General features: G+C 48.3%; 1 pseudogene; it reads left to right on the top strand.

Moving 5' to 3' along the window:
• Positions 1–17,156: 17,156 nt before the first annotated feature.
• On the top strand, positions 17,157–21,416 carry LOC149326620 (uncharacterized; annotated as a pseudogene).
• Positions 21,417–21,921: the final 505 nt, after the last annotated feature.

The following is a 21,921-nucleotide window of genomic DNA, read 5'->3' as shown; positions in this document are numbered from 1 at the left end:
CACAAACATAAAAACGCACAAATAAAGAAACACACGGCAGCTCGAAGCAGCTTATGATGGCACGCACGCAGAAACAAGCGCGGTCGCGGAGGCTGCGAGGCGACGGAACACCAACGTTTACGTCACCACCCCACGGTTTCCGGTTTCGGCTCGCATCGTCAGTGTCATCAGCAGCGCTCGGCGGACAGCGGGGGGCGGAGCTAGCGCGCAATTTTAAACGGCGATTACGTCGCTCCTAAGTGATTAATCTGCAAAAAAATTTCACCCGCATGATTTTTAAGGTTCCCACATCCATACGTGAGCATCTTAATGAATTCGAAAATCTCTTCAGCTTCCCTTTAACACGCACGTATACGGTCGCGCCATAACCAAGATTCCAGACCTGACGGTAGACCACACCGATAAAGACGTTCTCAGATCAAATTTTGCCAACCACCGTTCTTTTTTTTTTTTCAGAATGAAATACAGCTCTCAGTGCCTTGTCATGCTGCACGTCAACTAGAACACTGTCCCGAATATCCTGGGAACAAATTGTCACACAAAACCAACCGCTACAGTTGACACAGAACATTTTGATTTGCGAAATGATTTTCGCGCCACCAAATCGCTACCACACGTAGGGCGAAGTCAGCAGTGAACCTTTGTTGCGTGCACATATTTTCATTCCTTACTCCCTGTGGAAAACAATTTTTTTGTTACACCATCAATATCAGCAGACTGACCACGCCCACAGGACAGAGGCCTGTACCATATCTCTACAAATATCTCTGTCCTGTGCCAGCTCGGCCATCTTATCCCTGAAAACTTGTTGATCTCATTCGCCCACCTAATTTTCTGCCGCCATCTGGTATGCTTGCCTTCTCTTGGAATCCCCACCGTGGCCTTTAAGGACCATCGATTATCTTGCACGCCCTGCAAAGCCCATTTCTTTCTCTTGATTTCGACTAGCGTGTCATTAATCCGCGCTTGATCCCTGACCCACTATGTCCTTTTCCTGGCAGCGTTACGCCTATCATTTTTCTTGCCATAGCTTTCTGCGCTGTCCTTAACTTGAGACCTTTTCGTTCAGACGAAGCTATGTCGAGAAAACATAAAAACAAACAGCGAAGCGAGAAGGTTTAAGTTGAACACAAGTGCTCTTGGGTTTCGGTTCGCAGGCGAAACGGTCGCTTTCTGGAGTTGTTTGTGAACTCCGCTTCTATTTCCTCTCCGGTGGCTAAAATTTCTCTGTGTTGCTGTTTGTTTTTCAATTTTGCGGCTCGTATTTCATTTGAGACTGGCGGTGCATAACTAGTATCTACGAAAGATAAGTTGTAAATCTAGAGAGACTATCATTTTAGCGCCTGTGAGCCTTTTTATGAATAAAAGTAAAAAGTTCGGCGTACTTGGCGGTTCGATAGCGCAAGAAATTCTATGATGTGATATAAGGCCTGAGGACGAAATAAAACTCTCTTCATGGTTTCGAAAACAGTTTTTAGTTATATTTTAACGCGCCTGGACCTGATTTAGAGGCCTAAAACGGAGTAAGTCGGGCACGCAGCCAGCAGCACTTGGCTAGGCAAGCATATCTTCGACCAGAGACATTAAATATATAAATGTGTTGACCACCCTTCCGTTTATGCTTCAAGCCTATCAGCATCAGTATGTACTCGGTCGAGACAATGGTGCTATTGCTGAATGTGGTGCATGTGAAAGGAAGCGCAAAATTCTCAAAATTTGCAGGAAGGAACATGGCCTGCTTAGTGATGAGCTCACTGAGGGCAAAACATTTGTTACTCTTGTCGCATATTAAAACAGGAAAAAATATGTGAGAACGGAAACTGTTGTTCAGATGTGCTCAGTGGCGGCTTTTTTGTGCTCTTTTAGTTTTTAGCGCCAAGCATAATGTCTCATTTGAAAGGCAGATAACTGTAAACAAGATGCACATTTCTTTTAGTAGCGTGGTGAAGAGAGCGACAAAGCAGTGTGTGTCCACGGGACGAAGGCCGGCAAATTTAACTTGCTCTTTCCGACCATAACTTGCACATAAGGCGGTGAAAGTGCCTTCAAAGAATAGAAGCAGGGCTTGTGCTTCTTTTCTTTGGATATTTGTGATTTTCAGAGGGAGAGAGGGTTTACTGACGGGAAAGGCAGAGAGGTTGTCCTGAAAAATGAATATCTGGCCTGCTAATGTGCACTCGGGAACGGGAAGAGGAGAAAAAAGAGGGTCACGATGGGGTATGATGATGATGATGGGAGGAGGCAGATGAAAAAAGACAAGACACACTTGCCAACGTATCCGCTATGCACCCTGGCCAATCCCCCGCCGGGGGTATGTGCAATAAGCCTAAGGACATGATGATGATCATCATCATCATCAAACGCGAGTCAAGGCCCGTGTCGCTTAAAGGGGTGGAGACACCAAATTTGTGGTTCGCGCTTTCTTAGTTTCAAACGTTTCTTATGGCTCCAGGAAGCATGATAAACACGCAGAGATTCATATATTCACAGTGAATAATTTATTATCGCATTTTTAGGTGAACGATTTTCGGTTTCGGTTTCGGAACGCCGAGTTGGACAGTGACGTCACAGAGGGGGAAGATCAACAACTTCGCTTGGTCACGTGGGTCCACAAAAGTTGTGACGCACCTACTTCTGCATCGTCTGCTTTCTCACACACGTGCTGACCAGCGCATGAAAAAAACAGCAGCATATCTAGTACCAGCAGCTCGGATTCTGACGGATCTGAATCCAATAAGTGAGGACATCGACTTTTTTTTATCGCACGCTAATATCGCCTTCGCGGGTTCGCGTGAGGATGCGAAGCACTTTGCAAAATGCCAGTAAGCATCGCTGCGCCGCTCTACCCAAGCTGCGCCCACAACCGGTGTCACACTTCGCCGCCGTGCAGCAGTACCTGAGCGCTGCTTGGGATGGTGTACAAATATCACAAGAAAAGACAAAATCGCCTTGTTATCAGAACTTCCAGCTATACTCGAACAGCGACAGAGCATGCCTGCTTATGTTGGGAGCTTTCGGCAACGGCACCGCTCGCGGGCGCTCCGGGCGACGAGCTCTGCTGCTGCCTGGCTGCCGTGGTCGTCGCTAGGCCTATAGCCTGTTTCGCAAGCGGCCGGCGCTTCGGAAGTCGCCTGCGCTATAATAAAAGGAATACTTTTCACAAATAGCTTTAGTGTCAACAGCATCATCTCACAATAAAATAATAGTATGGTCAATCTCCTCGACGCCTTCGGCAGCGGAGCTAGCGGGCGGCAGGCGAGCCGGACCTCAACGTCGGGCCAGCGGCAGCTGCGAGGCGGTTCTGGCAAGAAAATTGCTCATATCGCCGTTGTTACCTCTACCAGCAGCTCAGTATTGGTCAGCGATCCTCAAAAATGACACTTTTTTCACATTTCTTGTACCATGGTTTATTATTTAGGTCAAGAACACTTCTTAGCTCGCTTTTATGACGTCGGCAGACGGTATCCAGGCTGACCGACCGGCTGGCAGGCACGGCGTACTTCACGTCCGCACAAAACAGTCATACTACCAGTAAGGATGCTTCCTAGATTCGAGATACGACAGCATGACTGTACTAAAAGTGGATCTTTCGGCAACGACACTGCCTGCGGCAACGCCGGGCGACGACCAGCGCGCTGGTCCCAGACTGCCCTAGTCGTCGCTAGGCCTAAGCTGGTTTCACATCCGACTCCGCAGCTGAGGGCGCTTCGGGACTGGCCAGCGCTCAGAAACGTGCTCCGCTCGGCACCCCTTTACTGTGAACTCGTCCCACAATAAAAGATATGTTCGATTTCCACGACGTCTTCAGCAATAGAGCTAGCAGACGGCAGGCGAACCGCACCAGGTAGCAGCAGCACAAAACCGGCTATGGGATGAAATTTGCTTGCATCGCAGTCATCACTTCTATCAGGAACTCGGTATTTGCCAACGATCGTCAGAAACGATGCATTTTTGATATTCATATATCCCAGGGTTTGCTATGAACGTGAACAAACAATACTGTCGCGTTCTTCGGATGCCGGTGGTCGGCACGAAGACTGGCGCAGGCCGCCCGGCTCCAAGGAGTACGCCCTATTTCATCATGACGCTGCCGCTCTGCGGGCTCGCATTGGCTGCCGCTTCCCGTCGTTGCGTTTGTCGCGAGCGGCTCGCCGTTGACATCTAGCAGGCCGGACGCAGGCGACGAGCTGCAATCGGACGCTGCGACGCTGTTCGCAACGGCGCGCCGCAAACCGAGCGAGTGGCGGTTAGCAGCAAATGCGGCTCGCTGGTGCGTCGACTGCGCTCACGCGGCTGTGCCCCGCTCATCATACGTCACTGTATTTTGGTATGACGTCACTAAAACTTTTATTTGTTTATCCCCTTGTGACGTCAGCGTTGATGGCGCTAGCGATGGGTCTAGATCGTGAGAGTGAGCATTTCGGTAATCTTTGGAACCGAATTAAAATATTTTTTAAACGTTTGTTGCGTCCAACACCTGGCTGTGAGTGCCCTTGCATACATAGGAATCCCATAGCAGGCTTTTTATAGCTTCAAAATTTGGTGTCTCCACCCCTTTAAAAAGCGTGAGAGCGCTCGCGTTGCCTGTAGATGTGTTCGAACTTTCTGGCCAAGCGCTGAGGATCAAATCCTCCGAGAGGGACCTGGTGTCAGAAGACTTCAAAAAGATGCTAGCATGAGTATTTCTCGTGCATATGCTGTACACGCCATTAAAATGTGGTCTAAAACGTGATTTTCAGAGCTCCGGTTTGTGCGTTAAGGTCTGAGGGAGAATATTTTCCGAGTTTTGTCTTGTACACACAAAAAAACATAACAAACACCGTACACTAAGTGCATGAACGCTTGCAAAATGCAACCAACCTTGCCATTTGAGTTCGTTAAAATTTAAGCAGCGCTAACTTTTAGGACGAATACACAGAGGACATGACAGGACGGGCGCTGTCATGTCCTGTCCTGTCCTGTCATGTCCTGTCATGTCATGAGAGGACAGCGCCCGTCCTGTCATGTCCTCTGTCAGCGCCCTCCTGTCCTCTGTGTATTCGTCCTAAAAGTTAGCGCTGCTTAAATTTTAAGGAAAGAAAAATGAATAACCAACTAGCCCCGCAACGCGTTTTACTAAGTGAACTTGCAATTGGCAAATAAATAATTATTAGTTTTGGCTTAATGCAAATAACATCGCATACCTCACAGATGCCTGAAGGTGTATAAGCTACCATGCACAGAACAAGCACGATATTAAGCGTAGACTGGAATGAGTTGATGCGCAACATAAAATAACACTATAATATTTCATTTTTTCGCTGTTAATATGCCATATTCTAAAACAGCAAGAAAAAGAAGTGAAATGAGGTCACTATTGCTGAATGATAAAGTAAACTTTAGCTGAAACAATTGCTCCTGCAATTCATTTCATGTCAACTCGGCAATAAAGCGAATACATACGGCGCTATTTCCGATAGTATTTAGTATTATTTCCGGCAGTATTTACTAGGCTGGAGGACTTTGTAAATGGAATTAATCCCAAGCACTCGTTTTACGCCGCACCTAAGCCGGCGAATGTTTACGTTTCAAGTTCGAAGTGTTTACGAGACAAGTTTCGAGAAAACAGCTTAGTGTCGATAGGACCTGTAAGCATTTCATGCCTGAAATGAGGCTATAAAATTTGGAAAATACTGTGACAGAGCGCATCTTAAGCACGTTGATTAGCCAGAAAATTTTGTAGCTCGGGCATGGGAAGAGCGGAGACCCACTTTTTATTGCTTTAACTGCGTTTTTCTTAGCGATATCGGGCGTCCCTGCAATTAACTTTGTTTTTTCGCCGCATAACGATGCTGTTGGGCTGATATCTAAGTCGTCATTACGTATATTCAGTGCATTCGTGTAAGATCTGGTGCGACAGATACTAGGATATAAGAAGTTAAATTGTATACACTTGGTTGTCTAGTAATTGCACATAAACACACACAAAAAAAAAACCATTCAGCATGGGTGAAAACTAAAGGAAGGAAAGATAAAACAAGGAAATCAGTCACAGCTAGCTGACTGAAGAGAGACACGCTTTGTGATTTCAGAGCTCCTCTGGCAAGCCGTAGTCGACATTTGAGTTTGAGATGTAATGAATTTATCATCGTCACTTCCTTCCTGCGCCCACATACGGGTGTCTAGCCACGTGTACTGTTACACTTTCGGAGGGGCAACACGATCGGCATGGGCCCCATTTGCCACTGCATGATGGCGCTCGGTTCCAAAAATTGTCGCTGATCGTTAAGAGGGTCGTTAAGAGAGAGGCGTTCCTGTGCCAAGAGTGTTGGTACTCTTTCATGGCTTTCCTACCCATTTCTTCGCAGTTTCCTACGTTTTTCCTTTCCCTTCGACGCCTGTAGCTGAGTAATTTGCGCACTGTTCTTTTATACTGGTTTTCTTTGCGAAGCGGGTGGGGCGATGGAGAAAGCATGCAGGCCACCGTCTTTCGTGTTCGCCGAGGACACTTGCCGACTACTAAAACCACAACATATTTCTCTGTAACCTTCGTCCTAAGAGCTAGTGTTCGAAAAAACTGGCAGCGTTAAGTAATGAATGCCGAACAGTTGGGACTAGAATGCGAGACGATAGTCTTCAGGAGGAAATAAAAATGCATTGATAGGTGCGTAATAAAAATTTTTGTAGCGGTTTATGGGGAGCGATGTCTGCGAACAAATATAGAGGTCAAAGCGTGGGTGTTGTACTGTCATCCCTTCCACTAATGAAATATGCATATTTTAAGTTAGGCGTCTCTCATAGCCTTAGTCGCTTTGGGACGTTAAACCCCATAAACTAAACCAAACCAAACCAACCATATTTTAAGTTAAATGGGCTCCTAGAAGAAGTTGGTCTATGTCGGTGGCCTACCGTGCTCTATTCTCAAAGGAGCTCCTTTCTCCGAAAATGGCAATTTTATAAGCCAGAAAACACTAAAAAAGGGGCAGGATTTTAACTTAGTTAAGCCTAGTAGACGTGCGAAAGCATGTGTTCGTTCTTCGTCTCTTCTTTCCGACACCTGCCTGTGCACACAACCGCGTTCCTCGCTCTTCATCTTCACATCCTTTCTCCAGTCAGCGGCAGCTGGCGCGAGGCCCTCCTCTCATTGGCTACAGCTGGTGCGACGCTCCTCCGAACTTACCCGAGCTTCCTCTCATTGGCTGCAGCTTGCGCGACGCTCCTCCGAAGTAACCCGAATTTACCCGAAGGACTCTGAGGCTTCACACAAGATTCTTTGGTTGGGCATGACCATTTTAAGTAATGCTTTTGCACTAAAGACGAAGTACAAGTGTCACCATCCCCGGCCGATTTCGCAAAAGAAATGCGTGCGTCCACACTGATTTTGGGGCATGGATCACAGAGCTTCACTTTAAAATGATGGCAACCCGTTATTTTTGTTAAGGACGTCGCGAATTTGAATCGACTAGTGGGAAGAATTTTAATCCAATTTTCTCGGCAACATATGCGCTTCGTGCTTCCGGACAAACCACGTACCCAGAAATAGTGAAAAAAAATATTTTACTCAGAATAAAATTTCCGTAAAGTCCTCAGGGTCCCTTTAAACAACTATCAAAAGCTAGGGGGTAAAACATTCCAGCCGGAAGTGGTACCATGTACGACTGTAGCCCAGTATAGTGCAGTAAGGACTGAATGTAACGAAATTTCTTCGGATTCAAAGTTCCACCATAGTAAAATAAAACAGGCTGAAAGAGTCATTCTGAGTTCTCGGCTTGAAATTATTCTGCGTAGCATTGGATGCATGGCGCGGTCTAATACACGAACAACTTAGTTCGCAGTGCTGCATTCTACCGTGAGCTGCCACCGCTCTCCACTCCAGAGTTAGTTTTAACCAGAAGAAAAGAACTCTGCAGGGAAGGGAACGTTCAGCTTCATATTTTATTGGTTTGGGCTAAAGTAACTGCTTTGCTCTTGAAAAATTTCTTCGAACCTTGCCACATCCAAGGCTGGAAAGTGACTGTCATTCTAATCCCTTCTGTAGTCAAGGGTTCGACGGCATACGGTCCGTGTAGTTAATCCGTGTAGTTTCCGTGTAGTTAATCCCTTCTCCTGGGGCGACAGAAATCAAGGTTTAACGTATCCTTCCCTGCCGACTTACTTTTCTGGAAGACGGCACCCGCTAATTAGCAGCATGAAAGTCATTGCCTCGGACGCGAGTATTAGTGTAACGAGGTGCTGCAGGTGCTCAGGCGATCTCTGGAGATAACGCTGTGCGTTGTGTTGTCCCACTACCTACCTTGTCGATGTTTGTTGAAGGCTTAGTTAGTTTTACTCGGATGCGGAAATCCTGATGATTGCAGCTTATGCTATTGGCACGAGTTGCCTGCAACGATGTAGTTAACATCGGTGGATTATGTCGTTCCCATTATTTTAACCTTGCTTACATGCAAATCCGTTGTTTACTTATTTAGTAAGTACGTGCTTGTAGTTTTTAGCCAGAAAGCTCCGTGTCGACTACAGATCCAGCAATCGTTCTAGTTGTAAGGGAGATCGTTATGTCGATATGTGACGTCCATTACGTGCAACCTAATATAATAGTCCTATTACACTAGGTCACATAACCTCTCCGCGGGTGCTAGATGCATATTTAAAAATATTGTAGGGTGTGTTGAAACATTCCTTGTTTTTTCGTGTTATAGTTGCTTAGTTCGAAGCAGTTCAACAAAACGGGGCGTAAATATTGTTGGCGTATTGAATACAAAAGATTTTGTATTGCATAAAAGGATGCATATAATTTCAAGCTCCAAGAACTCTACAAGCACCACGAAAGGTTTTATTTTTCCGTGTAGTTAACGAACATTGCATTCATTTTCTGTCAATTGCTGTTAGCCCAGCAGACTCTGATTTTTCTTTTCAGTCTAGTTGCTATATCTTCAAAGCGAAGGCACCGCGTTGCATTTGTGAAACTGCGAGCGAGGGTTAGAGGTTATATTCTAGACGGTGTTTATAAAGTGTGAAGAGCCGTAGCATTTCTGTCTTTTTGGTGTTCTTCAGCGCAGTGTTTGTCATATGGGAAGTTAATATACGCAGCAAATTTTGAGTGCTCTTGTGCAACGCAGATAGGCTGCGGTTGCATCAGTTTTTTTTTTGTGATAGTATGTAAGTTAAATCGTGCCTGGAATATATTTGAAGCACAAAGAACCACATTCGATGTTTCTTGCTGCTGCACTGAAAAAAGATGCTAGCGGGCCCTGCGTGAGGCGGCACGCCACGCTTATTTGCGGAACATATACAGCACGACAACAAGAAGCGCGTATGCTTCTGCGAGATCCTTAGCTTTGTGGAGATATGACTGAAGGGGGATGCCACTCGACGCCGCTGGAATGCAGTGACATCCACACTCGCTTCACCAGCCGAGATGTGCATGTTTTGGCATAGAGAAAGACATGAACGGAAAGCCAATTCAGGGCACACGTGTTTTCCCATATTGTACCGGAATGAGCGTAGTCAATGAGAGTTGCGAAAGGTGGTAGCGGTAACGTGACCTGGCACATTGATAACCAAATACTTGAACTCTTAACATCAGGTCTGGATTAACCTTTGTGACTGCACACATGGCGCAAGCCAAAGACGTCCTGCATTGGAAACCGGGCTACTCTCACAGTGTAATGAGCGGGCGTAATTGATCTCGGGCCGTAATGACCGGAAAGGCTGCCGTGCTACAGAGAACCTCGAAAAAGTTTCCGCATAGTTGTTTTCTTTTCGCTGTAGCAGAACAATGGATGATGGGTAGTGTCAGAAGACAGCAAGGTGCGCATAGTTGGCACTCTGTCCTCTAATAGACGTACGTTATTCTTGGCGAGCTGATTAGTTGATTAGGGGACTCCCTAACCTAAATGATGGAGAAATAGAAGTTAAAATAGGAAAATAGGAACGTTCGGCATGAAAACAGCACTGTCCTGAATACTTCTTTAACTTGTATAAAGCTTGAGGAAAGTGCGCGGCAGGAAAAACAATTCGCTACATGGCAGGCATACAATACTGATCAAGTAAAACTCTAGTTTGGGCGAGTTGGTTCATGATGAAATAAAAACTGGTATGGCGCAAGAAACGGGGACACAGAAGGCACACAAAACGTCAGTCCTGTGTTTTGTGTGCCTTCTGTGTCCCCGTTTCTTGCGCCATACCAGTTTTTATTACAATGCTGAGTTCTCTCCAAGGGCCATGCAAAGTGAACATGAGAAGTGCAGGACTGCAGTTTTTTTTTTCCTGTGACTTTCCCCATTATGGGAGCTCTCAGACCAGGACATACGAGCTTGCGGAAGTGGCATCTCTAGCTGTTCCCATGAATGCTTCTAACGAGTGAAAATGCGGGGATAGTGTTTAGTACATACTTTGGATGAACGCGTAAAGTCTGCATGTGCACTTAGTGGGTTAGTTCTGATAGTTTGCCATGCGGAAGCTTTTATAGCGCGGTGCACCGTGAAGCCCCGCGAAGAACCTCTCCTCGTTAGGAGCGTAGCTGCCTAAATGCTGCGCTCATAAAAGGGCGACCTGTTAAAAACTTAGGTTTCTAATGTTTCGCTCCCAGTGATGCAGGTATCAAATTCCAGGCTTTTAAACCACCCCGTAATATTTTGAGAGCTAGTTTGAGACATCACCTGCTTCCCAGCGCTTACATGCATGCTGCTGTAGTATGTGCTTTTAAGCTTGGTTTTGTGCTCGCATAATGAGCCAATGCAAAAAAAAAAAAACAGTTGCGGGCGGCAAGCAACTTCAGAAACTTATAACGTTGCCTGCATGCAGTGCGTGGCTGTGACTGCTAGCTGTTGCCGGTGTTTTTTTCCCCCTCTTTGTCGTCCGCCTGATTTCTTCGTCCTGCGAGGCGTGCACATCTGTGAGGAAAAGAGGGCGCCCTCCAGTTCCAAACTTTAACAGCAGCCAGCTTCGCAATTAATTTCTTGTTATTCGTCGCTTAATATAGTTCCTGAATTACAACCTAAGCCACAGAAAACATTACCTGCTGTGGCACTTCGGAGCACTAAAGCAGTTCAAAACCTGGCATGCGTGTCTGCGTCAGTTCTAATACTGTTTTATAGCTTTGCGTACTGCACTGTCAGATTTTATCATGATAAAAAAATCCCTATGGCGAAGCCCGGTTGTCAGGAACTCAACTGAACTGAGGCTAAGTGCAATGGGTTAAGAAAAGTTGCTTGCAGTCATCGCATGTACAGGGTCCTTCAAAATATGTGCGAACACGGCGAAGCGTGCCCGCGCTCCGCGGAGCGTCAGCGCATCCGGCGTGGTCGCGCATCGAAACAATGTGGCGCATGCGCACAGCAGACTGGAGGCGGTGCTTCGTGTCGTCTGCTACAGCACGGAAGCGCGCCGTGCTATAGCAGACGACACGAAGCACCGCCTCCAGTCTGCTGTGCGCATGCGCCACACTGTTTCGATGCGCGACCGCGCCGGATGCGCTGACGCTCCGCGGAGCGCGGGCACGCTTCGCCGTGTTCGCACATATTTTGAAGGACCCTGTACAGTAAGGCCGGAATGAAACGCGAACAGCGCATGTCAAGAAAACAAAATATTTTACCTGCCTACTTTCAGATGTAGTGTGCAGCTAGCCTGATTCATGTGTCTGTATAAAGGGTCTGCCGAAGGGCATAATCGTAAATAGGTTGCAAAGGAATGTTTCGCTGCAAAGTAGAAATGAACGGCATATGCGTGTTCGCGTTTCATTCCGGCCTGACTGTACGTCTAAGCAAATTAATGTCACAGACACCCTGGAATTCCAGGGAAGGAGTCTTAATAAATTTTCATAAAAAATTAGAAGACAAAAACTGTGTGATCGCCAATAAGTTCAGTTCTCTTTGATAAAGTGTTTGTCACAGTGAGCCGTTCAGGACTAGTATATAAGATAATGATACTGAAACTTATTCCTGCATACGAGAAAGGTGCTGTGCAACTTTTCTTCCATCATAGAAGAACTTGTTGTTGGGCTAGTTGGTAGTTATTCATAATTAAATTCAAAGGCGCCAAACCATACGCACACACACACACACGCACACACACACACAGGAGAAGAGAGACAGAGACGAGACAGAGACATAGAGATTGAACGCGTAATGTCTCCTATGACATTCATCCCTTACAAAAATGCTTCTTGAGACGGTGTTGAAGTTCTCATGAGCAGACTCAACACGCCATGTTGAATTTTTGTTGTGACCAGGATGGGCTAGTGTTGGTGAATTGTTGAGGCCGAGTTGAAACTCATTGGAAAAGTGGCCACTGTGCTAGAGTTGAGCATTCTCAATGAAATTTCTGCTTTGCGTTCATGTTGAATTCATGTTGGAATTACGGGAGTGAATCAACACGCCATTCTCAATCTTGGCTGGGGTAAAAAAGCAAAAAAATCCTGGGAATACATTCGTATTGCGCCAGATGGACCGACTACCAATGCAATTTTCGGCGGTATATTCATATTTATTGCTGCAATTTCTCGTTAACGTGAAGCCGTCATATCCCCTGTGACGTAGTGCTCCTCACATACGCACAAACACATATGTACATCAATATATATACATACATATATACACCTTAGCCCTACACATCCATCAGGATGGGACAGTACTGCACACGAGGCTATAGAAAGAACTGACAGAGTTCACCTTACGATCTTAAGTGCAACCTCGGCTTCGCCCTTATATAGTCCTACTCAAGGGTGTCCGGACCTGCGCAGGTTGTAGACTGCCGATCAGCAAAGTTATGTCAGTTACTACTATTAATATTTATTTATTTTATGTGTAGTACAAGTAATGAAGTTCATATGCAACGGTCTATTATTTGACGACCTTGATTCATTCATAAACAACTTAAGTAAAGCATAAATAAGCGCCCTTTTTTATGAGAGCACATACGAATCATCCAAAGTAGGTATGCCTGAATGAGCATATTGCACTTTTTTCTATGCAAGAAAATGACTTTGAGCGGTTTATGAGAGTTTTGACGGGTGTTGCGTGCGTTCTTAATATTTGTAATGTGATCAGGTTCTGTTTACACGATGCATGTCGAAATGATTTCATTTAGTTAGGCTTAGAAACGGCTGTCTTGAGATGATTCAACTTAAGTTCAACAGAAATTGCTCAATAGTAAATCTCTTGACTACGCTCAACAAAAATTCCGTGTAGCAGGTGTTGTGTAGGCTCAACATACATTGAGTTCATGTTGGTTTCCAGTTGATTCAACAGGAGCTCAACAAGGCGTCAACTGAAGCTCAAAAGTCATTTTTGTAAGGGATGGCCATAGCAGTTACTTTACATATTAAAAGCTATCATTTCAGTAGCTTCTGCAGTACTCTTTCGCAGGCCAGACATGACTCAAACCACCAGTATATTTCGTCACTTCAGAAAAAGCATGCAGTGGTTATATTCGTACTGTTAAAAGTAACGTTTGAGCTGTCTTCGAGCAACCGATGCCTCTTTGCACCCGACAGGGCAAACATATTGTCACGTTGTAGTGACGGCAGTCCAGCGGTCAGGAAGACACCAAAAAGTCTTTTAAACGAAGCTCTTTATTTGGGCTGACTTGCGCCCGCAAAAGAACTGAATCACTCGGCGGCGGCGTAAGCAACAAACGTGCTCGTCAGTCGTCGAACTACGAGTGTCCGCCGCTGACGGCATCGCTCAATTTAAAGCCGGCAAGGAAACTTCCAGATGACAGGTCAAGATCATCTACAGTAACCTGGAAAAACCTAGATGCAGCCTTTCATGGCTGCGATCAATCGAGATTAGTCTGGTCGCTTCTCGCGTCACGAGCAAAAGTGATAATGACCCTTTCCTGCAGCCTTCAGCGTGAACGAACAAACACTACAATGATACGTGGCATTACCCCCCTTGCAAAGAAGCATCGTCTCGATGCTTTAAAATGAAAATAAACACTAAGAATGAAAACTTCGAGTCCTTTAGCGTTCATAATATGGCTTCAGGCGTACGACATGCACGACTTCCGGGCGTGTGCGGCGTCGCTGAGATGCTGTCGTGCCGTCGGGGGTGACTTCATAGTCGAGGTCACCGATGCGACGGAGAACCCTGTACGGGCCAAAGTAGCGTCGCAGCAACTTTTCACTCAATCCACGGAGGCGAACTGGCGTCCATATCCAAACACGATCCCCTGGCTTGTAATGCGTGTCTCGTCGGCGCAGATTGTAGCGTCGGGTGTCGGTGTGCTGCTGGTCTTGAATGCGAAGCCCCGCAAGTCTTCGGGCTTCCTCGGCGCGATGAAGGTAGGCGGCGGCGTCGAGGTTGTCTTCGTCAGAAACGTGCGGGAGCATTGCGTCAAGTGTTGTCCTTGGCTTCCTGCCGTATACCAGCTGGAATGGGGTAAACCTGGTTGTCTCCTGGACGGCAGTATTATAAGCGAAGATCACGTAGGGCAGAATGGAGTCCCACGTCTTGTGTTCGGCGTCGATGTACATGGAGAGCATGTCTGCGATGGTCTTGTTCAGACGCTCTGTGTGTCCGTTGGTTTGGAGATGATCGGCAGTTGTCCTCCGGTGGCTTGTCTGGCTGTAGTTTAAAATGGCTTCCGTCAGCTCCGCTGTAAATGCCGTCCCTCTGTCTGTGATGAGCACTTCGGGGGTGCCGTGTCGCAGGAGAATTTGTTCGACAAAAAATTTTGCGATTTCTGTTGCCGTACCATTAGGCAACGCTTTTGCTTCGGCGTATCGGGTCATGTAGTCGGTGGCCACGATGATCCACTTGTTACCTGATGATGAAATCGGAAAGGGGCCGAGGAGGTCCATTCCTATTTGCTGAAAGGGCTTGGTTGGAGGTGGTATGGGGTTCAGGAGTCCGGCTGGTCTAATCGGAGGCGTTTTGCGTCGCTGACACTCACGGCACGTTTTCACATAATGGGAAACGTCGGTAGCTAGCCACGGCCAATAGTACTTCTCCTAGATGCGGTGCGACGTGCGAGCAATCCCGAGATGCCCCGCAGTCGGCTCATCATGACATGTCTGCATAATTTCTTGCCTAAGATTCTTGGGCACGACAAGATGCACTGTCCTACTGGGCGCGAAGTTCTTCTTCAGGAAGACATTATTGTGAAGGACGGAGGACGACAGTTGGCGCTTGAACCCCCGAGGAGGCGATGCGGTCTTGCCTTTCAAATAATCAACGAGGCTTTCCAACTCAGGATCCGAGCGCTGCTGCTGCGCGAAACTGCTGGCGCTTACCGGTCCTAGGAAAGCGTCGTCGTCTTCCTCTTCTGGTGCTGCGTCTACGGGGGCTCGCGATAGGCAGTCTGCATCGGAATGTTTGCGGCCAGATTTGTAGACTACAGTTATGTCGAATTCTTGAAGACGCAGGCTCCAACGAGCAAGGCAGCCGGAGGGATCTTTCAAATTGGCCAGCCAGCACAGAGCATGATGATCGCTCACAACCTTGAATGGTCGTCCGTATAGGTAGGGGCGAAATTTGGACGTGGCCCAAATAATGGCGAGACATTCTTTCTCTGTCGTCGAATAGTTGGCTTCTGCTCTCGACAGTGAACGGCTACGGTACGCGATGACTTTCTCCTGTCTGCCATTTTTCTGAACGAGGACCGCTCCTAAGCCCACACTGCTTGCATCGGTATGAACTTCGGTTTCGGCGTTTTCATCAAAGTGCCAGAGCACAGGACGGGTCTGTAAGCGGCGCTTCAGCTTATTGAAAGCTTCCTCTTGCGGCCTTTCCCATTTAAAAGGCACGTCAACCTTGGTAAGTTGGGTCAAAGGTTCAGCAATGCGCGAGAAGGTCTTGACGAATCGCCGGTAATAAGCGCACAATCCAAGGAATCTGCGTATAGCTTTCTTGTCATTAGGCTGTGGAAACTCTGTGATCGCAGCCGTCTTCTGGGGGTCTGGGCGAACTCCATCCTTGCTTACGAAGTGACCAAGGAACAGCAGCTCCTCGTAGGCGAAGTGGCACTTCTCTGGTTTCTCTGGTTTCAGCCTGAAGACTTGATCGTTTCCAGCACTATCCGAAGCCTTCTGAGGTGGTCTTCAAAGTTTGAGGAGAAGATAACAACGTCATCTAAGTAGACGAGGCAAATCTGCCACTTCAAGCCTGCGAGCACCGTATCCATTACTCGCTGGAACATCGCTGGGGCAGAGGAGAGGCCGAATGGCATCACCTTGAACTCGAAGAGTCCGTCTGGCGTGATGAACGCAGTCTTCTCGCGATCTCTTTCGTCGACTTCAATTTGCCAGTAGCCGCTCTTCAGGTCCATCGATGAGAAGTACTTAGCGTTGCATAGCCGATCCAATGTGTCATCGGTGCGGGGCAGGGGGTAGACATCCTTCTTCGTAATGCTGTTCAGGCGGCGGTAATCGACGCAAAAGCGAAGGGTGCCGTCTTTCTTCTTCACTAGAACGACTGGTGCTGCCCAGGGGCTCCTCGATGGTTGGATGACGTCGTCACGAAGCATTTCCTCAACTTGCTTGCGGATAGCTTGGCGTTCTAGCGGCGATACGCGGTAGGGGCTCTGCCGCAGTGGTCGGGCGTGTTCGTCTGTGACAATGCGGTGCTTGGCAAGGCTGGTTCGTCGCACATTCGATGCTGATGAGAAGCAGTCGCTGTACTTTTGAAGAAGGCTGCGTACTTGGTCTTGTCCGCTCCGGGGTAATGCCGGGTTGATGTCAAACGTGGGTTGATGGCCTTGGTCTGATGGTTCTGCGAGTTGGTTGGGTAGGGCAAATACGTCTCTGATGTCTGCCAGCTCGTCGAGCAAAGCGATCGTCGTGCGTTTGTTTAGATTCCGGTATTCTTCGGTGAAGTTGGTTAGCAACACCTGGGCTTGGCCATTTCGGATTTGGGCGACTCCCCTTGCGACGCCCAGTCCTCGATCAAAGAGTAACTGTGTGTTCCCTTCGACGGCGCCTTCGGCAGTTTCGATGTCTCCAATACCTATGCAGGCGACTGTATAAGATTGCAATTTATCAGCAGTTTATCAAAGCAACTTGCCGCTTTCCTCCTCCCAATCCCTTTCCCTCCTTTCGTTCCGTGGTCTTGATAAAAGTCCCGAAATAAACCGCCGGGGGCACATTTCGTGGGTCGGCGTAGCACCTTGCTGCAATCAGAGCCTGTGTCTATTTAACTCTGGATACATGGTGTCAGAAGTGGGATAGAAGCCGCGCCAGAATGGATGTTGTCAAGCATCCAGAACCGCTACACCTGGCAGAAAACTTACGAAGAAACTGGCAAGTGTTCAAGCAAAAACTGGAGCTTTTCTTCACGGCAACGCCTACCACGCCACCCAGGACGGAAGCCGCCAAGACCGCAATCCTTCTCAGTGTCGCTGGGGAAGAGTCCCTCGTCGGCTATAACAACTTCTCCTTTGCACAGGGTGAGAGTAGTGAAGACTACCAGACCGTACTGCGAAAGTTTGAGGAGTACTGTGCTGATGACGGCAACGAGGTGTATGAAAGACACGTTTTTCGCCTTCGTATGCAGGATGAAGGAGAGCCATTTGAGCAATTTCTGCGGCATTTAAAGACGCAGGCGAAGCTGTGTGAATTTGGCGTGCTGGAAGAATCCATGATACGAGATCAGGTTGTTTTTGGTACTAACGATCCGAAGATGAGAGAAAAAATGCTGCGAGAAAAAGACCTAACGTTACAGAAGGCAGAGCAAATGTGTAAAGCGGCCGAGGTTTCAGCGCGGCAGAATGCCGTTTGGTCGAAAGGTACCCTGCAGGTAGACTACACCCACAAATCTGAGCAGAAGCGGAAAGCTTTTCGTAGTCGGCAATGCAACAAAATGCATGCAGAGAAGGAGTGCCCGGCGTATGGAACGACATGCTATGCCGGCAAGAAGCCAAACCACTCTGCGGTATGCTGCAAGCGTCGCCCGAGCCAAAAGATAGATCAGATTCAAGAAGATGAGGCAGAGGACGGCTTCGACATTTTAGATATCGGTGTTTGTGGCATCGGAAAAGGGGCCGGTGCAGAATGGACGGTTAAGGCCGATTCACACGACGGACCGTTCGCCCGCGGCCCGCGCACTACGTGTGCATACGTCAGCACATTGAGGGGCGCGCTGTCGGCCGCCATCCATCCATGCATCCAGCGCGCCTCTCAAAGTGATGACGCATGCACACGTAGTGCGCGGGCCGCGGGCGAACGGTCCGTCGTGTGAATCGGCCTTTAGCGGAAACATACGTGGCCACGAAATCAGGTTCAAGGTGGACACAGGTTCGCAAGCGAACATAATTCCTGCGACTGTTTACCGCCGTCTCAAGAAAACTCCGAGCCTCCAACAAAGTAATACTGTGCTGAAAGCTTACAATGGCAGTGCCATCAAGCATGTCGGTCTCGACACAGAGGTTCTTTTTTTGAACGGTGTGGCGCAGGCGGTGACGTTTTTCGTGGTGAAGAAAGGCCGCCAGGCCATATTAGGACTGCACATGTCAGCAGTTTGGGTTAATTCTAAAAGCTGTGGACTCGGTGAAGTGGACTAAGCAAGCACCGGAAAAGGTTTTTCCAGACTTGCTCCTGGGCACGGGTTGTGTCGAAAGGCGGTACCGGATGGTTCTACGAGCGGATTTTTGTTCCAGTCGTGCATCCAGCACGGAGAGTACCTCTGGCTCTCAAGGAGCCTCTCAGACAAGAGCTGGAGCGCATGGAAAAGTCTTCCATCATCAAGAAGGTGGATGAACCCACAGAATGGGTGAGTCCTTTGGTTATAGCGCGTAAAAAGAATGGAGCGCTTCGAGTCTGCATGGATCCGAGAGAGATCAACAAAAACATAAAGCGCGAGCACTACCCCATGACAACAAGGGAAGAGATTGAGGTAGAGATTTCGGGTGCGAAGTGTTTTTCCCGCCTGGATGCGAACGCAGGCTTCCATCAAATCCCAGTGGACGAAGCCACATCTCGAGTGTGCACGTTTGCTACGCCGTTCGGACGCTACCGCTTTCTTCGTCTTCCCTTTGGAATTTCATCAGCAAGCGAAGTTTTTCAAAAAACGTTAACAGAAATTTTCGAGGGATTGGCAGGCGTCCGCATACACATTGACGACATTCTAGTGTGGGGTGACAGTGAGCAGCAGCATAACGAGCGCTTGCATGCCGTACTGAAGCGGTCAGAACAAGCGGGGCTGACATTTAACCTGCAGAAGTGTGTTTTTGGATCGAAAGAAATTGAATTTTTGGGCGACGTAATAGGTGAGCATGGCGTACGCCCGAGTCGCAGGTTAGTTAACAGTGTCCTGTCGCGGTCGGCCCAGACAGATAAGCATGCGGTGCGCAGAATGATGGACGTTGTTAACTACTTCAGAAAGTACGTCCCGTCCCTTAGTGATACGACAGTAGAACGTGTTGTCGGGCTAGTTGGTTGAATACTTCAGACATGGCAGTTGCGCGAAACACACACACACAAGACAGGTTACGGGACGAGCGCAACCCGCTCGTCCCGTAACCTGTCTTGTGTGTGTGTGTTTCGCGCAACTGCCATGTCGAAAGATAAGACAGTCCTGCTGCGGAGCCTCGTAAAAGAAAACGTCATGTTTGAATGGATGGCCGCGCATGAGCGGGAGTGGGCAGAGATCTGCAACGCATTAACAAGCCCTCCGTTACTCGCTCTTTTTGACGAAGCGAAAGAAACAAAGATTACGGCGGACGCTTCGGGGACTGGTTTAGGCGCTGCGCTACTTCAACGACATGGCAGTGACTGGCGCCCAGTGACGTACGCATCTAGGACCCTAACAGATTGAGAAACACGCTACTCTCAAATTGAAAAGGAAACGCTTGGGGTAGTGTTCGCATGCGAAAAGTTCCACCATTTTGTTTATGGCCGAAAGATCCTGATCGAAACTGACCATAGACCCGTGCTTGCCATTTCACAGAAGAGCATTGGAGACATACCACCACGATTGCAGCGTTTTTTTATTAGGCTTCTGCAGTATTACTATACTTTGCAGTTCGTGCCTGGCAAGGACTTGTTGCTGGCGGATATGCTGTCGCGTGCACCTGTGGCAACCCAGTTGTCGAGTGCGTCATGGAAAACAGACGGCGACGTGCATGCAATGCAGGTCGTTTCTAGCATCGTAAGCACACCAATGAAAGTGCGGCTGGAAAAGGAGTGCAGCAAAGACCCGTACTTAAGCGAGGTGAGAAAGCGAATTTCGCAGGGTGCGGCCATCGACGGTGAGCTCAAGCCATTTGCTGGAGAGCTGTCTGTGGTGGACGGAATACTGCTGAAGGGCTGTAAAGTCGTCATACCTAAAGCTATGAGAGAAGAAATCCTTCAATGAGTTCACGAGGGGCACCTCGGATTGAACAAATGCAAGGCCAGAGCACGGAGATTGGTATTCTGGCCTGGGCTGAACAGTGCTATTGATGCGCTCGTTCGGGGGTGTGGCACTTGCCAAAAGTATGCATACAAGCAGCAGAGTGAACCTCTCCTCATGCAGCCTACCCCCGATAGGCCGTGGCATCGCGTAGGACTTGACCTCTTTCAGTTCGGAGGCGCCTCCTATGTGGTAGTATATGACGCCCACTCGAATTTCCCTGAAGTGGAGCAGCTAAGAGGGACATCGGAAAAAGAGGTCATAGGGAAAATATCTGCTATTTTCTCGCGCCACGGCATCCCTGTAGAAGTTTGGACAGACAATGGGCCCCAGTTCGCATCGAGAGAGTTTCGTATTTTTGCGCAAAAGTATGACTTTCATCACATCACGTCGAGTCCTGAATTCCCGAGGTCTAATGGGTTAGCGGAAAAGGGGGTTCAAATAGTCAAGCGCATCCTGAAGAAGACCAATGAGTCGTGCAGTGACTTTTGGTTGGGTCTGTTAGCGTATCGCTCTTCTCCCCTGGAAGATGGCCGTTCTCCTGGCGAACTGCTACAAGGCAGGCACCTCCGTAGCTCCCTGCCTCTGTACAACGAGCAGCCAAGTGTCGCAGTGCTCAAGCATCGGCAGTCCTCGGTAGGCAAGGTACTGTCACCATTCAAGGAAGGTATTTCAGTTCGTGTCCTAGGCGACAACTGGGCACGCACGGCGACGGTCGTCGGGAAAACAGCACCGAGGTCGTACGTGGTGGAAACGGAGGACCAGCGGCTCCTGAGACGGAACAGGCAACACCTACTACCCATTCCCGAAAACGTCGGCAGCCCTGCAAAACGGTCTCAAGGAAGTGAAGACCAGATTATCGACAGCCGTGGGGGACACGCGCACACGGACCAACAACATATGGTGGATCCGACACCCGTAATTCACGGATCAAGCCGGGATGCAGCCAGCCCTCAACAATCGCGAAGGCCTAGACCAAGCACGGTGGATCACACTACTCCGACGCCTGGCACAGATCATTCAGTCAACTCGCCAAGCCTACGAAGATCAACTAGGCAACGTGCGGAGCCTCGCAGGCTTCATTATGACAGCAACTTTCACCAAGTTTCATAGTTTTTTTTTATTGGGAAGAGAAGATGTATCAGATTGCAATTTATCAGCAGTTTATCAAAGCAACTTGCCCCTTTCCTCCTCCCAATCCTTTTCCCTCCTTTCGTTCCGTGGTCTTGATAAAAGGCCCGAAATAAACCGCCGGGGGCACATTTCGTGGGTCGGGGTAGCACCTTGCTGCAACCAGAGCCTGTGTCTTTTTAACTCTTGATACAGCGACGACACTTGATCGGGGCGGCACGCTCAATGCTTCGTCGAGGACGTTTAAGGCAATGTGATGAGTCGCTGTTGTCGCGGCAGATATGGCTTTGTCCGTGGAAAGCTTGATCGACTTGGATCGAAGGTCGATGATCGCCCGATGTTCATTCAGGAAGTCGATTCCCAAAATCACGTCTCGGGAGAATTTCTGTAGGACCAGAAAGGTTGTAGCATAGGTTCGCCCATTTACTGCAACTCTCGCAGTGCAGTGTCCTGACGGCGTAATAAGGTTACCACCTGCGGTGCGGAT

Source organism: Amblyomma mixtum, chromosome 10 (assembly GCF_055824585.1).
Source record: "Amblyomma mixtum isolate Tamu chromosome 10, ASM5582458v1, whole genome shotgun sequence".
NCBI classification, from domain to species: domain Eukaryota; kingdom Metazoa; phylum Arthropoda; class Arachnida; order Ixodida; family Ixodidae; genus Amblyomma; species Amblyomma mixtum.
This window is presented reverse-complemented; position numbering and strand designations above follow the sequence as displayed.